The sequence below is a fragment of the Heteronotia binoei genome, chromosome 9 (assembly GCF_032191835.1).
Source record: "Heteronotia binoei isolate CCM8104 ecotype False Entrance Well chromosome 9, APGP_CSIRO_Hbin_v1, whole genome shotgun sequence".
Classification (NCBI taxonomy): Eukaryota; Metazoa; Chordata; class Lepidosauria; order Squamata; family Gekkonidae; genus Heteronotia; species Heteronotia binoei.
In genome coordinates this window covers 63,049,809-63,068,549 of record NC_083231.1, presented here as the reverse complement: position 1 = coordinate 63,068,549, position 18,741 = coordinate 63,049,809, and the positions used below count along the sequence as shown (strand labels likewise).

Below are 18,741 nucleotides of genomic sequence, written 5' to 3'. Positions count from 1 at the left end.
AATTGATTGTTTTTATGATATTGTAAGCCGCCCTGAGTCCGCTTGCGGAGAGGGCGGGATATAAATGTAAAGTAATAAATAATAAATAAAATAAATATAGTGAAATGCCCTGATAAATTCACTATTTCGTGTTAGCAGCTCTTTAAGTGCAGTGCGGTAGCAAGAGCAAGCATGGTGGCAGCAGGTGGCATGGCACCAAGCAGCTCCAAGTATACCCACCTCCATGCCACCCTGGTCATCCTTTCTGGGTCTGTGCTTTCTGTGCTTCCCACTGGAAGTGCAGACCTGGGAAGGCTGAGTGGTGGCAGTGGGGCAGTGTGTGTGCCTGGCTATGAGCCCCTCTGAGTGCATCCACCGCTGTACCACTGCGCCACCCCCAATGCCTCTTCCCCACCAACACCACCTCTGCTTGCCTGCAGGTAAGCAGTGAGGCAGAGAAGAGCGGTGGAGAGGTGGGTGGCAAGGGCAAGTACCACGGGCATCTCTGCTCATCTCAATAACCACATGAGGCAGACCTTTTGGGGGTCATAAGTTGGTTGTGACTCAGCACACTTTAGCTTGCATCTACCCCCACAGTTTGCTCCATGACAAATCCAAAACCAACAACAAATATGAATAGGACACAGCAGGTGGGAGAGGTTAATAGGGCAAAAGGCCGCTGCTCCAGTTTCTTGAGGGCATAGCTATTTATTTTGCTTGAGACCATGGGCTGGAAATTCAATTAAGTCATGGTTATTTATCACTGAACACAGTGGTATTCACTGGTTCCACTGGACTCTGGACCAAATAAGATAGGACAGCAGCAGGCCTGTGTATTAAAACATATTTAAATTTAGCCCACTCATGGTAATGAACACAGGGGAGGTGCAGTTTAAGAAGAAAAGGTGATGGATGGGTGAGGAGTGTAAAAGCCTCCCATGCCTGAAGCTTAGCTCCATATAGGCCAGGGATGGCCAAACTTACTTAACATAAGAACCCCGTAGAATAAATGTCAGATGTTTGAGAGCTACAAGGAAGAAAAGAAGAAGGAAAGAAAGTAAGCAGATGAAGGAAGGAGGGAGATAATGGAAAGAAAACAACATTAAATGCATTCTCCAAGCTGGCCAGCAGGATAATGGGGGCTTCAAAAGCCACACAATATATGTGAAAGGGCCTGAGCTGCATTTTGACCACCCCTGATATAGAACCTCTCTACCGACACTTTATCCCAGCCAGATACCAGAATTTTTTTTTAGATAAAAGAACTTAAGTAAGGAAGTTAAGTTTCGGTCAATGATAAACAAGCCCTGGAATGCATTCTGAACAGTAGGATGCAATTTTGTTCAGTATGCAGAGCTGTTTTTTCAGCTAACAGACAAGCTCCTGAGGCTTCATCAGTACCCCGAGTCCTGAGGTTTATTTTGCACCCACTTTGTTTGGTGAAATACAGCTTGCTGATTTGCTGTTCAACCTCCACCATATATACAGGGCTTTTTTTGTAGAAAAATCCCAGCAGGAACTCATTTGCAAATTAGGCCACACCTCCTGACATCACCAATGTTTTGCACACTTTTTCTACAAAAAAAAATCCCTGCAGAAACTCATTTGCATATTAGGCCACACTTCCAATGCCAAGCCAGCTGTAAATGCATTCCTGCCCCCCCCCAAGCCCTATATATATGGATTAGCAAGTCTGATACTCTGATTTATCCTGTTTGACAAAGTGTGCATGCCCACAAAAGCTCCTATCCTAAATAAAACTTTGTTGGTCTTAAAGGTGCTATTGGACTCTAACTTTGTCACATTATTTCAGATCAACATGGCTACCCATCTGGATACACACCCTTTGTTTGCAGGCACACCAACAATTTTAAAGGTAGATACTGTGCATTTGTCATTGGTAAATGGCATATGCCCAAAAGGTTACTTACTGCTTGCCTAGGACATTTCACCTATGTATCCCCTTTGCTTTAAAATCAGATCATCCACCTTTTCTTTTTTTGTTACTGGGATGCTGAACCTTCCCACCTAGTTTGGTACTAAATCCCGATATTAACCGTATAGAAGCCAACAACTCTAGGACACTGCAATATTTTATAGTGGTTTTAATCAACTGTAATATAGATTATGTGTCTTCTATGCAACACATAACTATATTCTAAAAATAGATTTGCACACAAAATATTATATAGGTGTTTAATCTCTCTATTTGTTTTAATAGAATATTTCCAATCCATTGTTGCTATATTTTATATATCATGCAGACCAAGATTGCAAAGGATGAAGAAGAATAATTGCAGATTTATACCTTGCCCTTCTCCCTGAATCAGAGACTCAGAGGGGATCACAATCTCCTATATCTTCTCCCCCCATAACAGACACCCTGTGAGGCAAGTGGGGCTGAGAGGGCTCTCACAGCAGCTGCCCTTTCAAGGACAATTCCTGCTATAGCTATGGATAACCCAAGGCCATTCCAGCAGGTGCAAGTGGAGAAGTGGGGAATCAAACCCGGTTCTCCCAGATAAGAGTCTGCACATTTAACCACTACTCCAAACTGGCTCACCATAAGAACAGACACATGGTTGCAGAACAAGTGGGCAGGACTGAGCAGAGCAAGGCCACCACTAGTTGCTACAAAGCAAGCAAGGCAGCCAAACCTGTAAAGTAGTGGGAAAGCAGTTTAGTTGAAAACAACTCCGTTTCCTCTACAGAAACCAAGTTCCAGAATAATGGAGAGCCAAACTGGGTGAACTTTTTTCAAAATTATATGGAGGGGGGGGGGGGCTTCAGCTGCCAATCAGTAGGAGTTGCACAAATATTTACTCTTCAGCAACTCGGTTTATGCTGCTCCCCTGCCTGTAGCTTTTCTATTGTACTGTTCTGTTGACTTCAGCATTCTCTTTTGTGTATACTGAGAAGGAAAAGGGTGTGTCTGTTTCTGTTACAGGACTGCTGCTGATGTAATTCTGTTTGCTGACCAAAGATAACATTGGCTGTGTTTGAAACACAATCTCTCCCATGTGGCGCACGTAACAAAAAATCAAATTCTTAATGTGCATCCACTTTGCTGGTTAGCTCACATTGCCTTATTGCTGCAAATTGTCTTAATTTTCTATTGTAAGACATTATGAGCACATTTTATTTCACAATTGTGTTTGTTTGTAAATTCAGGTTAGTGTTTAATTCAGGATGGTGTTTTCCTCTTGTAAACTACTCACTTTGTTTGTCATTGCACTTAAAATACTAAATTATAACTTAGTTGTTCATTAGTGACTGTAATTGTCTATGTCTTGCCAAATAGCCTGTGCCTGCTAGAAATGAGACTTGCATATATTAGAGAGGGCTATTTTGTGGATGGGGGAGTACATCAGAATAATTTATGCTACAAATAAGCACCTTGCTGTGGTTAATACTGTTTTGATGGCTATTAAGTATCCCTGGGGTAATTAGGAAGCCCATTTTTGTGTCATTAAGAAAATGAATGAGAATTTAATGTAGAGGGATTGCAGGTGGTACTGCAGGCATGCCTTAGCATAATATTGTTTGACACCTGCATCACTTCTGAGTATGTCTAGCAACTGTGCATGCATGATCTTATCCTAAAATTGAAGAGTAAATGTACTGTAACCCTTTAAGTGCTACCTAAGCTACAGAAGAAAGTTTCTTCCTACCCTACCAATAATAGTCAATGAGCTATCCCTGCTGCTCCTTCTGGCTTGTATGAAAAGTGAGCTTTGTCAATTGATTTAAAACATTATCTGTGGGAACAATCCTTAGCTGGTCTACTTGGAAGTAAGTACCATGTTATTAAAGGACTGTGTAAAAATTATTTACAGTTATATTGGTCCAAATCCCTCCCCACCCCCCCACACACACCAGCACACAATCCCTGTACCTTTTATTATCTGCACTGAGATAATAACCCAGTGAGAAAGGCAGGGTATAAATGATAATAAATATTAGGGCCAATAAAATATTTAGGACCAATCCAATGACACACAATAATATGTAAGCTTTCAAGCTTCGTGACTCAATGTTCCCTTTAAGCTGCGGAGTCCAGTGACCAAATATTCTACTTTGTGAGCTACTGGCATTAAAGTTGCAAGTGAGCGATTTGGCTACTGCATAAATTAGTTTGCTCTTGAGCCATCTTTCCTGAGTTAAAACAAAGATGTGTGAGCCAAGGCTAAAAAACTGTGAGCTAGCTAGGGTTGCCAGCCTCCAGGTGGAAAAAACAAGAGAGAAGTCACTCCAGACCAAGGGTGGCCAGACTTGCTTAATGCAAGAGCCACATAGAATAAATGTCAGATGTTTGAGAGCCATAAGACATGACTGCCAGACGTTTGAGAGCTGCAAGACAGAAGAGCCACAAGACAGGAAGAAAGGAAGGAAAGAAATAAGATGGGGGAGGGAGGGAGAGATAGAAAGAAACCAACTAACTTTAAATGCATTCTCCAAGCTGCCAGCTGGCTTGGCTTGGAGAAGTGATTTAAAGAGAGAAATGCCTTCTCCAAGCCAGCAGACAGATAGTGGGGCCTCAAGAGCCACACAATATGTGTGAAAGAGCCACACATGGCTCCTGAGCCTCTGTTTGCCACCCCTGCTCTAGACTGTGCAACAATAAAGAACCCAAAGGATTATATTGACCAAAAATTACTAAGGTGTAACATACTACAATTCTCAACTTTATAGGTAAAACATAGTTCATAAATACACATACATATATGGAACAATCTCAATACAAAATATATTCCCACAAGGGATTCACAATATAAAGTAGAGTTCCAATGTACAGGAGGTCGACTTGATATCCTGCTTTGAAGTTTCTTCCAGCAAAGGTATATTTTACAACAGGGGTGGCCAAACTGCACCTCGGGAGTCACATGTGGCTCTTTCACACATATTGTGTGGCTCTTGAAGCCCCCCCCACCTCATCAGCCAGCTTGGAGAAGGCATTTGTCTCTTTAAATCACTTCTCCAAGCTAGCAGAGAATGCATTTAAAATTGCTTTCTTTCCACCTCTCCCTTCCTCCCCCATCTATTTGCTTTCCTTGCTTCCTTCCTTCCTTCCATCCATCCATTCATCATGTCTTACAGCTCTCAGAAGTCTGACATTGATTCAATGTGGCTCTTATATTAAGCAAGTTTGGCCACCCCTGCTCTACAATCTCCTCTTCAATTGAGACAACTCCAGTAATTTTAAGAACACTCCAATTGGAAGGCAGCTCAATTTTTTTCTTCTTCCTCCTCCTCCTATTTATAATAACATCTCATACAGTACATTCACAGTAGACACAAAGTCTCAACACTCTATTTGCAAGGCCTTGAGCCATTTTTGAGCAGTTGCCGTTGAGCTAGCACTCAAATCACTAACAGAAAAAGGAAGATCCTACCTATATCGAAGTTGTACAGCACCACATGTTTTAAATTGTATTTTATTGGTTTTAAATTATATTATGGATGTTTGAACCGTTAGCTGCCGTGAGTCCGCTTGCGGAGAGGGCAGGATAGAAATTTAAAGTAATAAATAATAAATACCTATAGCACATCTGTAGATAGGTGCAGATGAACAGCAAGGCACCATGCAGTGCAAACGTGGTAAGAGTGTCAGACTAGGATCTGGGAGACCCAGGTTTGCATCCCCACTCTGCCTTGGACGCTTGCAGGGTGACAATGGGCAAGCTGCAAACTCAACCTAACCTGGATCACAGGGTTGTTGTGAGGATAAAACTTCATAGGGTTTTTTTTAGGCGAGGAGAATGATGTAAGCTGTACTGGGGGAAAAGGCAGGGTATACACTAAGTAAATAAGAACAGTAACAATTTCACACATTACAGTTGCTGAAGTACATTTTGAACTACTGACAACATATACGTAGGCACTGTAACTTTGTAAACTTTGATATGGACATATGCAGGGAGAACTTATCTTGCCTAACTCCAAGGCTTTTTTTTTGAGCTGTTCTGGTTGGCCCGGGTAGCGTTCTGGCTGCCTAGGCCATCATTCTGGCTCGCTTCCCAGACGGCTAGCAGGGCTCAGGGGGTTGACCAGCGTTTGTTGGGCAGCGTCCTGATGTAGTGCGTGCCAGCGGAACTCCAGGACCTCAGCCGCGTCTGCGCGGGGACCTCCCGATGTCACATACGGAGGCGCAGTTCCAGAGGCCCAGCTGCACCTTCACGGGGGCCTCGACGTCACGTGTGCCAGCGGAGTTCTGGAGGCCCAGCTGTGCCTTCGCGGGGGCCTCCTGATGTCATGTGCGTTTTCAGGACTCCGGAGGCCCAGCCATGCCTTCGCGGGAGCCTTCCGATGTCGCGTATGCCAGCAGAGTTCTGGAGGCCCAGCCGCGCCTTCGCGAGGGCCTCCCAATGTCGTGCACACCAGCGGGACTCCAGAGGCCCAGCTGGTGCACGTGCAGGCAGGACTCCACGGGGCTTCCTGAGAGTCAGCGGTTTTACAGGTTAGTTGCTCCCATCTCCATTCTCTCTCTCTCTCATTCCCCCCCTTTCATTCATTCATTTTTCCTTTTTGTCAGTCTTTTCTGTCTGTCTGCTTTATTTCCACTCTCCCATTCTTTCTTTCTGTCAGTCTTTCTGTCAATGTTTATTTTTCCTTGTTTGCCTTCCCCCCTCATCCCCCTCCCTCCCTTCCTCTCTTTCTTTCTTTCCCCTTTCATTCATTCATTTTTTCTTTCTGTCAGTCTTTCTGTCATTTCTTTTTCCCTGTTTGCTTTTTTACCCACTCCCCCTTCCTTCCTTCCTCTCTTGCAGCTTTCAAAATCTGACTTTCATGTCGTGCGGCTCTCAAACATCTGATGTCTATTCTATGATGTCTATTCTTTCTTTCTCTCCCCTCCTTTCATTCATTCTTTTTCTTTGTGTCAGTCTTTCTTTTTTCTGTCCATTTGCTTTATTTTCAACTCCCCTTCTCTCTCTCTCTCTCTCTCTCTTTCTTTCTTTCTTTCTTTCTTTCTTTCTTTCTTTCTTTCTTTCTTTCTTTCTTTCTTTCTTTCTTTCTTTCTTTCTTTCTTTCTATTTCCCTGTTTGCCTTATTTTCCCCTCTCCCCTTCTCTGACTTTCTCTCTCTTTCTGTCAGTCAGTCTTTTCCCCTGTCTATTTGCTATATTTCATCCTTCCTTTCTTTCTTTACTAAACCATGCTGGCTGGAATTTGATTTTTTTTTTCTGGGATGGATATATATATATGGCTGAATATTTCTGCACTTTTTCCAGTGCTAGAATATCTTTTTTGATGTGTGGTAACCAGAATTATATTGTATACAATTTTGGTCACACCTCAAAAAAGATATTCTAATACTTTTGGTGATGTCAGAGTTGCGGCCTAGTATGCAACTGATGGTGATGTCAGAGGTGTGGTCTAGTATGTAAATGATGGTGATGTCAGAGATGTGGCCTCGCATACTAATGAGTTCCTGCTAACTCCCACAATTACACACAATGTGACCTCCTGATCAGGCGGTCTTGCAAACTACCCTCTTGTTTTACAGAGTCAAGTCATTGCAGCTTGGGGCTATTTCGGCCCAGTTTGAGAACTACACTTTTTAGACTGATGATTGAAGCACATATCCTGTGGTCATGGCTGGATTATTAAAGTGACGTAAGGCAAACAAAATGACTGACTAGTAAATCAAAGAATTACAGAACTTTGTTCATTCCATCTTTGTACCAGCACAATCTGATGCATGTTTAAATTAATGTCACCCACTAACTTGCATTCCCTGCTTTTTGCTACCAGCATCTTTTGAGTATTTGTTGGATGTACTGATTACAAGATCAAAGTTCTCATGTTTTCCTATGTATCCTTTTAAAAATAGAGGCAGACAAAGCAGTGGCAGATGGGGAGAGCAGTCATGGCAAGAAAGCCTAAGTGTGGGAGAAAACGGTCTTAATTTTGTAAATGGACACATGCGAATTTATTTGGATGCTTTTGCACAACTTGCTGAATGATCAGCTCCCTGCTTGTCGCTGCAGAGCAAGACATCAGCCAAACCAGAAGGTTTTGAGCATGACTAATTGCAATGCAAGGCAATTATGTTTTCCAAGTATACATTTAAACAAAATAAAAGAGCTTGGACAATGATTTGTGATTTAAGAATTACAAACATTGCCCATTTCAAGTCATGAAAAAGCCAGGCAGCATATTATCTGTTTAATGAGGATGTGCAGGAATCCACAAAGGTGTTTAGTCTAGATTAACTAATGTGCATTCCAATAGTGTGATATTTTAGGTCACAGTCCTATACACACTTAACTGAGTGCTCCATATTTTTATGGAAATGTGTATTCAATTGCTATGTATGTTACTATTTTTTTTAAAAGGTGAATATATGAACACAGTAGTCTGGTCTAATACTGGTCATTTAATAGATATAAAATATTATTGTGTACTTTGCAAAATGTTTATGCTGCCTCTGCGAAGAACCTGCTGAACATAAAATGCCACAGGATCATTAACCAGCAGGAACTCATTTGCATATTAGGCCACACACCCCTGACATCGCTATTGTTTCACACAGGGCTTTTTGTAAACCCCCCATCATGAACTCATTTGCATATTAGGCCACACCTCCTGCCACCAAGAGTGGCCCCATGGCGCAGAGTGGTAAAGCAGCAGTACTGTGATCTGAACTCTCTGCTCAGACCTGAGTTCGATTCCAGCAAAAGCTGGATTCAGGTAGCCGGCCCAAGGTTGACTCAGCCTTCCATCCTTCTGAGGTCGGTAAAATGAGTACCCAGCTTGCTGGGGAGAAAGTGTAGATGACCGGGGAAGGCAATGGCAAACCACCCCATAAAAAGTTTGCTGTGAAAACGTTGTGAAAGCAATGTCACCCCAGAATCGGAAACGACTGGTGCTTGCACAGGGGACCTTTCCTTTTCCTGCCACCAAGACAGCCGGAACTTCGTTCCTGCTCAAAAAAGTCCTGTCATTAACAATTTTAAAATCCCTCTGTATTTGCATGTGAACAATTTGCCCTGGCTCTGAGTAACATGCGGGGAGATTTATTTTATTTATTATTCTCCGATCTTCTAAATCTAAAACAGACAACAAATTACAAACCCTCTAATTAGCTCTCCCCCTCCTGGGCTTTCCAGCAGCAGGATAGCCCCGCTCGCAGAAAGGCTTGTCGGACTTCGAAGCCGCCCCAGAGGGAAGGAGGGCAAGGCCATCATGCCGCCCAGAGCGACGGCATCTCGAGAGGAGAGGATGGGCCACTCATAGACTCTCCGCCGTGCAGACCGCGCCTTTTCCCACCGTTGGGAAAAGCTCATCGACTACCCGCGCGCTCCTTCGGCAAAGGGAAGCGCTGCTCTTCTTGGGAAGAGGGTGGGACTCTCAGCCGCCCGCCACGCTCGCCTCTTGCCTGTCCCTTCCCCTAAACGAGGTGCCCGAGAGCGAGCGCTGCCTGCCTGACAAGTCGCGCTGGACTCAATCTGAGGCGAGGACTAGTCGGCGCCCGTTTCAAGGTACCTGTTCCACTTCTTCGGCGTCCTCCCGCCCTACCCCGGCCACCTGGCAGGCTTTCCAAGCTCAATACCGCAGCTGCGGGTTCTAGCGGCTTCCCGCCCAATCAGCAAGCGAAAGGCCGCGGGGCGGGGTGGGGGGGGGGAGTGTCAGAAAGCCTAACCAAAACAACAGGCGTTCAGGAGGAAGAGAGGTCAGCGCTGCTGCCTCTTGGGAAAGGCTCGTGCTCTCGCCTGTTGTTGGAATATTCTCTTGGAAATCAGTGTGAGGCGCACAAATTGAATGGGCTTCTTTGCCACAGTAGCTGCCGCTGAGAAATGGAGACACTCTTATGACAGCTCCGTCAAGTTGCTCAGAAGCCCCACCCCCACTCCCAGTACGTTGTTTAAAACTCTTGCTTGTCTGCGGGATGTTATTCATTTACAGAGCTCTGTCCTGGCTTCTGAAACAGGGTGTGCTGGCAAACTGATGTTAAATTTACTCCTTAAATGTATTTGGCAGAATGCTTAATCTCGCAGTTGAATGCTTGCATTTCTGTAACAGCTGAACTGAAACACAGCCTTCTGTGATAACACTTCTTGTGGCTAGTCTCTGTGTTAGTCTGCTGTGGCAAATCTAAGTGGGAGTCTTGTGGCACCTTCAGGAGTAATGGGTTTTTATTCACACACACCAAATAAAGCACTTTCAATCCACTTTCCAATGCATTTTGCAACTGGATTTCACTGTGTGAAGTGGCAAAATCCACTCACAAATAGTCACTGAAGTCGATTGAAACTGCATTATTTAGCATGTGTGAAAGCACCCAAATTTGCCACTCATTGACCTCAAATGATTTAGGATTGTGCTGTTTTTAAGACTGAAAGGAAGATTAATTTTGACTCTAGCACAGGGATGGCTAAACTTGCTTAATGTGAGAGCCACACAGAATAAACATCAGATGTTTGAGAGCCACGAGACATGAATATCAGATGTTTGAAGGCAGGCAGGCAAATAGATGGGAAGGAGGAAGAGGTGGAAGGAAAGCAACTTTAACTTTAAACACATTTTCCAAGCCTCAGGCTGGCTTGGCGAAGTAATTTAAAGGGAGAAATACCTTTTCCAAGTTGACTTTGAGAGCCACACAATATGTGTGAAAGAGCCATATGTGACTCTGCAGTTTGGCCACCCCTGTTCTAGCACATATATGTGTAAGTGTATCTACATGGTCACATAACATGCAACCCCCCCTCCCCCGGGCAAATGCTTCAAAATGTAAACAGGAGCCTTGCTACACTTCAAAAATGAACACAGTTTTATATCATCATACACTTTCCTGACTAGATACTACTGGTTCCGATACTTAGACCATTTAAGCCCTGGTGATTTGACCTGGGTTTGAAGCAGTTGGGAAGCATGTTTCCCCCCCTGCTTCCCCACAGTATTGTGATTCATTTGTGCATCTTTTGGGTTTCCTTGGCTTTTGTCCAATCTTTCCCAGATCTGGCTTGCTTCAAAGCTGTGGGGAGGATCCCAGCAGAACCTGAATGGCTGCTGTCTGGGTGGGAAAGTTAGGATTTGCTCAGTTCTGTCCACATGACAGTCATTTCCATCCCCTCTACTTGGGGTATCTTGCTTTAAAAAAAACTTGGCAAGTGAATATCATTGCAAGAATATTATTGGGATAGTTGGTTAATATAGCAGAGTTTGCCCTGTCATACATGCAGGATATTGCATGCAGTAAAATAAATCTTCTAAGAGGTATATTAGAAAGGTAAAACTGACGTTAAGTAGATTAATTCACATTTAGGTTGCAGTTGAGAGAGGTGAGAAGCCACATTGAAGAGACAAGTGGCCATATAATCTGGTATAATGAGTGCAAAATGTGAGGGCATCATTTCTACAGGAGAGAGCTGTACATGTGTGACTCCTTGAAGAGCCATGTGGAAAAATGGTATAGAACAAATAACACACAGAGGGAGGAGAGGTCAGAGGGCAAGCTCCCAGGTTAAGACAAAGAGAGGCATCCCATTCGAGGAGATAACACTTATGCAAATGTAGAGTGATGTAGTGCCCTCCAGTGTCCAGACCCACTGAGTTGCTCACTTCAATAAAGCAGTCAGGGTCTCTGATTCTGAAATCCCACCTTTCATTTTTTACAGGCTCTAGCCCCTTTTGTTGTGGACATATAAGAAGAAAGGCATATTTCTGCCTGAGAGAGACCTTTATATGCTTGCACCTTTGAGAAACAATCCTCTTGAAATTTCAAGGGCATTTATATTTAGCAAAAAAATGGTCTTTATGCTTAAAATAGCTTGCAAATGGCATTATTTAGGTTTTAAACTTGGAATTAATGGTTATTTTGCTCTATTTAGACTCTCTTCTTGGCTTTTTTTGTTATTTAGGCAATTTTTGACACAGGAACATGTTATCAAATGATTTTAAGATTTTTTGGGGGGGTGAGGGGGTTGCATAAAGGTTTGAAATCTGAATCCCCCTCCCAGAATAATCAAACATCTATTTTGAACTTTGTTCAACTGACTGGATATTCTGTAAAGAAGGCAGATTCAGAAAATAAAGAATCTGAAGGGACCAGTTAACTGGTAATTAGATCCCAAAGTGGTGTTAGATTTCTTGATGTAGTCATAATTATTCTTGTGACATCTGTTTTTGAACTGGGTGGCATAGTTCCCAAACGGAATAATTTTTAACAACAGAATTATGTCCCTCATTAGAAAACTCTTCCAGAGAAGTATTCATTGTCAGAATTGGCAAGCAAAATATTTCTTGAAATTAGTGGGATTTTGTCTTCCAGTAATTGTAGATATTAATTGCTTTCATGTACACTACACAGCTTTGTGTGAACCACACAAGCTGAAGATATGTAACTTCATGTTCTTCCAAAGACAAAACAATCCCCTCCACCATGTATTTTTTTTTACCAGTTTGGTTGTGTTTATTTCTTTAAAGGATTATGCAAGTACAGCTGTGTACATTTAGGGGGAGGTGTTTGTGAGTTTAGGGGGCAGGTGTTTAGGTGCTTGTGAGTTTAGGGGGGAGGTGTTTGTGAGTTTCCTGCATTGTGTTGGGGGTTGGACCAGATGACCCTGGAGGTCCCTTCCAACTCTATGATTATATGATTTGTGTATGATCAAAATAAAGTTATTTTTAATAGTTGCATTCTATGCAATTGATGTCATGGGTTTGACAATTAAGGTTCATTAATTTGTAGATGCTGTAGTAACAGGGGTGTTGAACTCATTTTTTATGAGGGCTGGATCTGACAAATGAGACATTGTCGGGCTGGGCCATGTTTGGCTGGGCCATGTGTGTCCCTATTTAAGATTAGGTAGCAGAGATATAAACTTTATAAAGGACACAGGCAAACACAAATATTTTTTTAAAAATTTAAACATGCTTAACATTAGCAGTTGTTGGTCTTAAAGGTGCTTTCTTTGTATTTCTCCCACAAGATCCAGGGAACTGGGCAATGTTCTGGCTCTTTCCTTCCTTCCCCAGGGGACTGGGGGACGAGCAGGGCCGGCTCTTCAACTAGCCAAATTAGTCATTTACCTAGGCCGCCGGCCCTGGGTGCACCAAATTGGGTGCCCCCAACACTTGCAAATGCCTTCCTTGCTCTCCTGCCGCCATTCTCTGTCTCCCCACAGCTTCCCTGCTGGCCCTCTCTGTCTCTCCCTGGCTTCCTTGCCGCCCTTCTCTGTCTCCCTTCAGCTTCCCCACTCTCCTGCAGGCCTTCTCTGTCTCCCCACAGCTTCCTTGCTCTCCTGCAGGCCTTCTCTGTTTTGCCCCGGGTTCTTCGCTGCCCTTCTCTGTAGTCTTCCAGCTTCCCCGCTCTTCCACTGGTCTTTTCTGTCTCTCCCTGGTTTTCTTGTGGCACTTCTCTGCCCCCCCCCCAGCTTCCCCACTTTCCTGCTGGCCTTCTCTGTCTCTCCCTGGCTTCCTCGCCACCCTTCTCTGTCCCCCCCCCCCCACCGGCAGCTTCCCCACTAAAATGTATTGGGTTCAAAGCATGAGGATGCCCAAGAGATAGTGAGTTCAGCTCTTTATTCAGTGATTTAGCATAGTGAGATGGAACAGAACTGTCTGGCAGGACCAATGGCCCTGCTTATATGCATGCAAAACTCCCCACCCAAAAACCCATTACCATCATCCCATTACACACAACTATAGGTTAATAGCTGGCCTAACGATCCCTGATGGGCCTCCTTCCTGAATCCCAATACCATAATCCCATTACACACAACTATAGGTTAATAGTTGGCCTAACGACCCCTGATGGGCCTTCTTCCTGAATCCAGGTGGCTATTGTTTGAGGGTCTCCAACTCAGCCAAGTCTCTGCTGGCCCTAAGGCCAAACTCCAGTTCCAATACATAACACCCACTCTCCTGCAGGCCTTCTCTGTCTTGCACTGGCTTTCTCACCACCCTTCTCTGTCTTCCTGAAGCTTCCCTGCTCTTTCACTGGCCTTCTCTGTCTCTCACCAGCTTCCGCACTGGTATTCTCCGTCTTCCCCCAGCATTTCTGTTCTCCCACTGGCCTTCTTTGTCTCTCCCCAGCTTCCCCGCTCTCCCGCTGGCCTTCTCTGTCTCCCCTCAGCTTTCCCGCTCTCCCACAGGCCTTCTCCGTCTTGCCCTGGGTTCCTCGCTGCCCTTCTCTGTCTTCCCCCAGCTTCCCCGCTGGCCTTCTCTGTCTCTCCCTGGCTTCCTCGCCGTTCTTCTCCGTCTTTCCCCAGCTTCCCCACTCTCCTGCTGCCCTTCTTTGTCTCTCCCCAGCTTCCTTGCCACCCTTCTCTGTCTCCCCCCAGCTTCCCCGCTCTCCCGCAGGCCTTCTCGGCTTCCCCACTCGCCGCCCCAGCTTTCCCACTCTTCTGCCCAGGGTGTCCAGTGGCAGGCCTGCCTAGGACACTATGCATCCTAGGGCCAGCCCTGCGGGTGAGCCTCAGAAGGAAGAGAGGCTTGACTCAGTAGCTCTGCTGTGTGATTGGCAAAGCATGCTCTGCCTCCCCCCTTCCTCCTCAAGGGAGGAGCCTCAGGCAATAGAGAAAACAGAGGTTTTGCTCTGTAGCTCCTGTGAGATTGAGCAATTCTGACAAAGCAAGCTGTTACTCAGAAGGAAGCAAGAGATAGGGAGAAGGAAGCTAATGACAGCCAGTTGCTCGGGGGTCTGATAGGAGCCCTCCATGGGCCTGATTTGACTCCCAGGCTGCATGTTTGACACCCTTGCTTTACAGTAAGAAACTTGGGAACATGTTCATTAATTGGAAATGTTAACATACCTGGACAGTGAAAAAATAGTTGATAACATTCTTGTCTCAAGGTTATTCTGTATAAAGATGCAGTGGATACCTTATATAAATATTATGTCCATGTGGAGTCCATTCAGAATGAAGTCTTGTTCACTGAGACGGCTTGTGTCCTGTCTGATAATTGCATTAAGTATGAAATCTGTACAGAATATACAAGAATACTTTTTGCAATCAAGTAGATCTAGCATATGCATGCACAGGTTACAGATTCTGTACAGATATTATGCTGAAAGCCCATTGGGAGAGGAAGTCGTTTCAGTGTGCTTGCTCCTGCTGGCTTGTACATTTGTTCATTCTGCAGAATTCTATTATGTGTAGATTGTGGGAAATCAAATGAACGACTGAATGGCCAACTCTTTTGAAGGTGTTTGTATATATGCTCTGTAGTCTGTGTAATGGCCACGGTAGTACACAACAGAGAATATATTTAGTTAGGAAGAAGGAGCAAGTGGGAATTCTTAAACGATGCAGGTAAACCTACCTAGTAACACTGGCACAGCCATTTCTTGCTGAGTTGGGGTCTTACACAGCTGTGTTTGGAACTTCTGGCTGCTTATAAAGGAAAGGCTGTTCAAGCTTCAAGAGTAGACTTTTGTTACTCTCTTCTGCTTGTATCTTACAAAGAATTCACTTTGCATCCTTATGGCCTCAGTACTGATGTTAGTCTGTTGCTTAGGATGAAGAATGAAATTCTGCAAAGGTATTTTAAAAAATGTTGTACCATGTGCAGTGTTGGATAGACTGTTCAGTTTCAAGTTAGATGCTCTTAGTAAACAATCTTCCCAACCCAGCCAGATTTGCTGTTGAATTTTTACAGCATGCATGTGTTTCGTTAATTGTGGTGCATTTGATATGCAAATAGATTAAAGAAGAAAATAAAGTATCAAGCTTATTGCCCATGTCTTCTTACACTTTTGTGTATACAAAACAAACATGCTTCAAAAAAGTGATGTTTCCTTTGTATGCATGTATTCAGTAAAAACAAGAACAGGGATGGGCTATATGTTGTCAAATGAAGGATTAACTAGGAAGTGTTTCTTCAAATTATACTAGTCTATGTTCTAAGGAAATATAACTCAGGTGTTGGATTAATGCTTCTAGTGATGATAAATAATAATGCAAGCTAACAGACTGGGTTTCATGTAGAACCAAATGTGGTTCAAGCCACCAGTTTGAAGGGATCAAAGGGTGGTTCTTCTCTCTCCATACTTCAAACAAAACAATGAAAAAAAAATAAGAACATAAAATGTCTCAATGTAGAATAATGTGATAAATATTAAACTAGAGAAACCCAATAAATAGAATTATTTTTGTAAATAGCTAAAATATATGTCTAAATATGTATACGGGCACTCAAGTATGAGTAAAAGGAACTGAAAGAAATATTTGTAGAGAGAAATTCCAAGTGTTAATGTAATCCAGAAAATGAAACTACATCTGGTTTTCTGGTAATTACGGCAACAGTATTATTGCCAAATGATGATTTCTAACAATTCCTCAGGGTAGTCCTTGTTTTCTTTGCTCTCTCTTAAGCACAGATTTTCCTGGTTTTAAAAAATTATTTATTTATTTTCAACTGGTTTTCCTGTTTTTTGTTTCTTGTCAGTTGTCTCTCTCTTTAGAAGATTCCATATTCAACTGTCAGTTTTCCTGAGTATTTTGAGCTCACACTCCCTTTTACTCAGAAAGAATTCTCAGCAGACAAAACTGCCTATCATAAAATTTATCAGAATGAAGAGAGTTGACACAGGTTTATATATTAAATGAGCTACAGTTTTATTAAATATTATAACATCTGCAGGAGACAGCAACTGATACTGCAACTCAAATAGAGTCAAGGTGAACTCAGTGAAATGCAGAAGAATCAGGCTTTCTTTATGTGAGAGTCAGGCTTTCTATACGCTCATCGTGCATAAGAGTCGGGCTTTCTCTGTGTTCATCTCTGAACATCTGGGTGAGTCTGGTCTGGTTCCAAGCAGTCTTCTGGACTGTTCAGCCTACTCCTTGCCAAGCACTAACATATGTTTGAGTAGAGGCAGCTAGATATGTTCCCCTAGTCTTGAGGTATTTGGATCAAAGATCATGACAGCCCAAAAGAAGCGTTGCTATCCACTCCGCATAGCCATATTAGCACTGAGATCCTAGTTTAAGGAACATCCTTGGCACCTTTAAATTAGTACCTTAGAGTGTTTACCAAATTTTATGTTTTTAGTTTTAATGTTGAAGACCCAGCTTTTTCCAAAGAATTCTACTAAAATCTAGTGAGGGCCTCAGCAAGCACCCTGGCCTGACCCACAGAGTGAAGAATGTAAAAACAAAAACAAAAAAAACCAACCCTCATGTATTGATGCCAGTCAGATTTACAAGGTAAAGAAAAAAAAGTCCTATTTGGTCCCCAAATCCTGCTGCCCCATTGGCCAACTCAAATAAGGACACATGATGTCTTTCTTCTCTGAAGGCTATTGTCATAGCCCATCACCACACCCAACACCTTACATGGAAAGGTAATAGCAGCATTTTGTCCAAAGATGCAGGGCCGGATCTAGGGAGAGGCGGAGGGGGTGCTTGCCCCAGGTGCCGCCGGGGGGGGGGGGAGCGCCAAATTGGGTATGGAGTCCATTCTATTCTATGGGCCCACAAGGGGGCATCATTTTTTAAGTTTGCCCCCCCTTCAAAAATATATAGATCCAGTCCTGCAAAGGTGGAGAAATTAGTAGGACTGAACTCCGAAAATAAAACATGAAATGTCACTACAATTGATAAAATAAAACAATTCTGTACATTGATTTTACTTTATTTTTTCCAGTTCAGAGTTTGGAACCTTTGGAGGAATGTGACATAGTTTATGTCTATGTAAGTGCATGGATAGTTTCTGTTTTGGTTTAAGATGATGCAGTTGAAGCAACAGTTCATGCTTCAACCGCTAAGGCAATAGAAAAAAGAGGACTCCCTGTGTTACGGCAAAGTTCCAACAACAAAAAAAGTCAGGGTTAAACTGTCAAACACTTGCTGCTGTATTCTATGTTTGTAAAACTTGTAACATTCACAGTTCATGCCTAAGATCCCACTGTGAGGACCCACAAACATATACACTCTCAGGTGGAATTAACATTCCAAAACAGTCTGCAGAGAACTCATTCACAAGTGTAATGGAAGTTCAAAGAAGTCTAATGTGACTCATTAACAGAATAAACATTCAAGTAGTTTGCAGAAGATTACTTCACCAAGTGTACACAGGCATTTCTTAAGAGTTCCACATCAATAATAGCACAATCCTCACATCAGATAGATTTCTGAAATCAGTAATCTAGTGTGTCATTACTTTGTAAGGAAAAAGAAAAGTTCCTTCATACAAAGCCCATCCACACTGCCAGATGTAAAAAACGTTTTGTTTCCTTTATCAAGACTAATGGCTTCAGACAGAACCCATAATTCCTGTCATTTTCTCACAAGGTTCTAGCTCATTCTTTGTATAGACGGAATGAGCTAGAGCCAATGTGGATGGGCTTGCATTAGTAATAGCACCTTTGGAGATCAATTGTTTCTTATTACACCATCTGACTTAAGATTTATTGTTCTGATAAGCAGATCTCTTCCATATTTCCAATACCTCCACTTGTACACACTTTTAATTTAGCTTTTTAGAAACATGGCCCCTCCCTTTTTTGAAAGGATGACTAAGGTAAGAAATAATTGCCCCCCCATTCGGAATAAAGAGACATACAACAAGTTGGAATGAAGGGCCACTTTATTAAATAATGGCAATGGGGAAAAAACATGGGGCCAGGATGAGCCAGGGGTCAAACCAAGACCACCTCCCCAACCTGAGATGGGCGAGCCACAGGCCCCGGGATTGAGCCGACCCAACGGCTCAAAACCGGCCGGCCAGGCACAGATCCAGTCCGCTTGAGCTCCACCCTCCCCGTGCCGTACAGCCTGGGCTGTGGACCACTCCCTAATGACTGGATCACCAGGCTTCC

The 18,741-nt window shown here is 43.3% G+C and overlaps 1 protein-coding gene across 2 annotated transcripts in view; it reads left to right on the top strand.

Annotated features, from left to right (window-relative positions):
• The first annotated feature begins 9,143 nt into the window (after positions 1-9,143).
• Positions 9,144-18,741, top strand: part of IL15 (interleukin 15) — a 90,108-nt gene continuing 80,510 nt past the window's right edge. The window contains exon 1 of one of the 2 annotated variants that reach the window (XM_060247325.1): positions 9,144-9,460. The gene's annotated coding sequence lies outside the window, so the exon portion shown is untranslated. Of the gene's footprint in view, positions 9,461-9,630; positions 9,835-18,741 lie in introns of those variants that run through there. The other variant, XM_060247326.1, reaches the window with a different exon arrangement.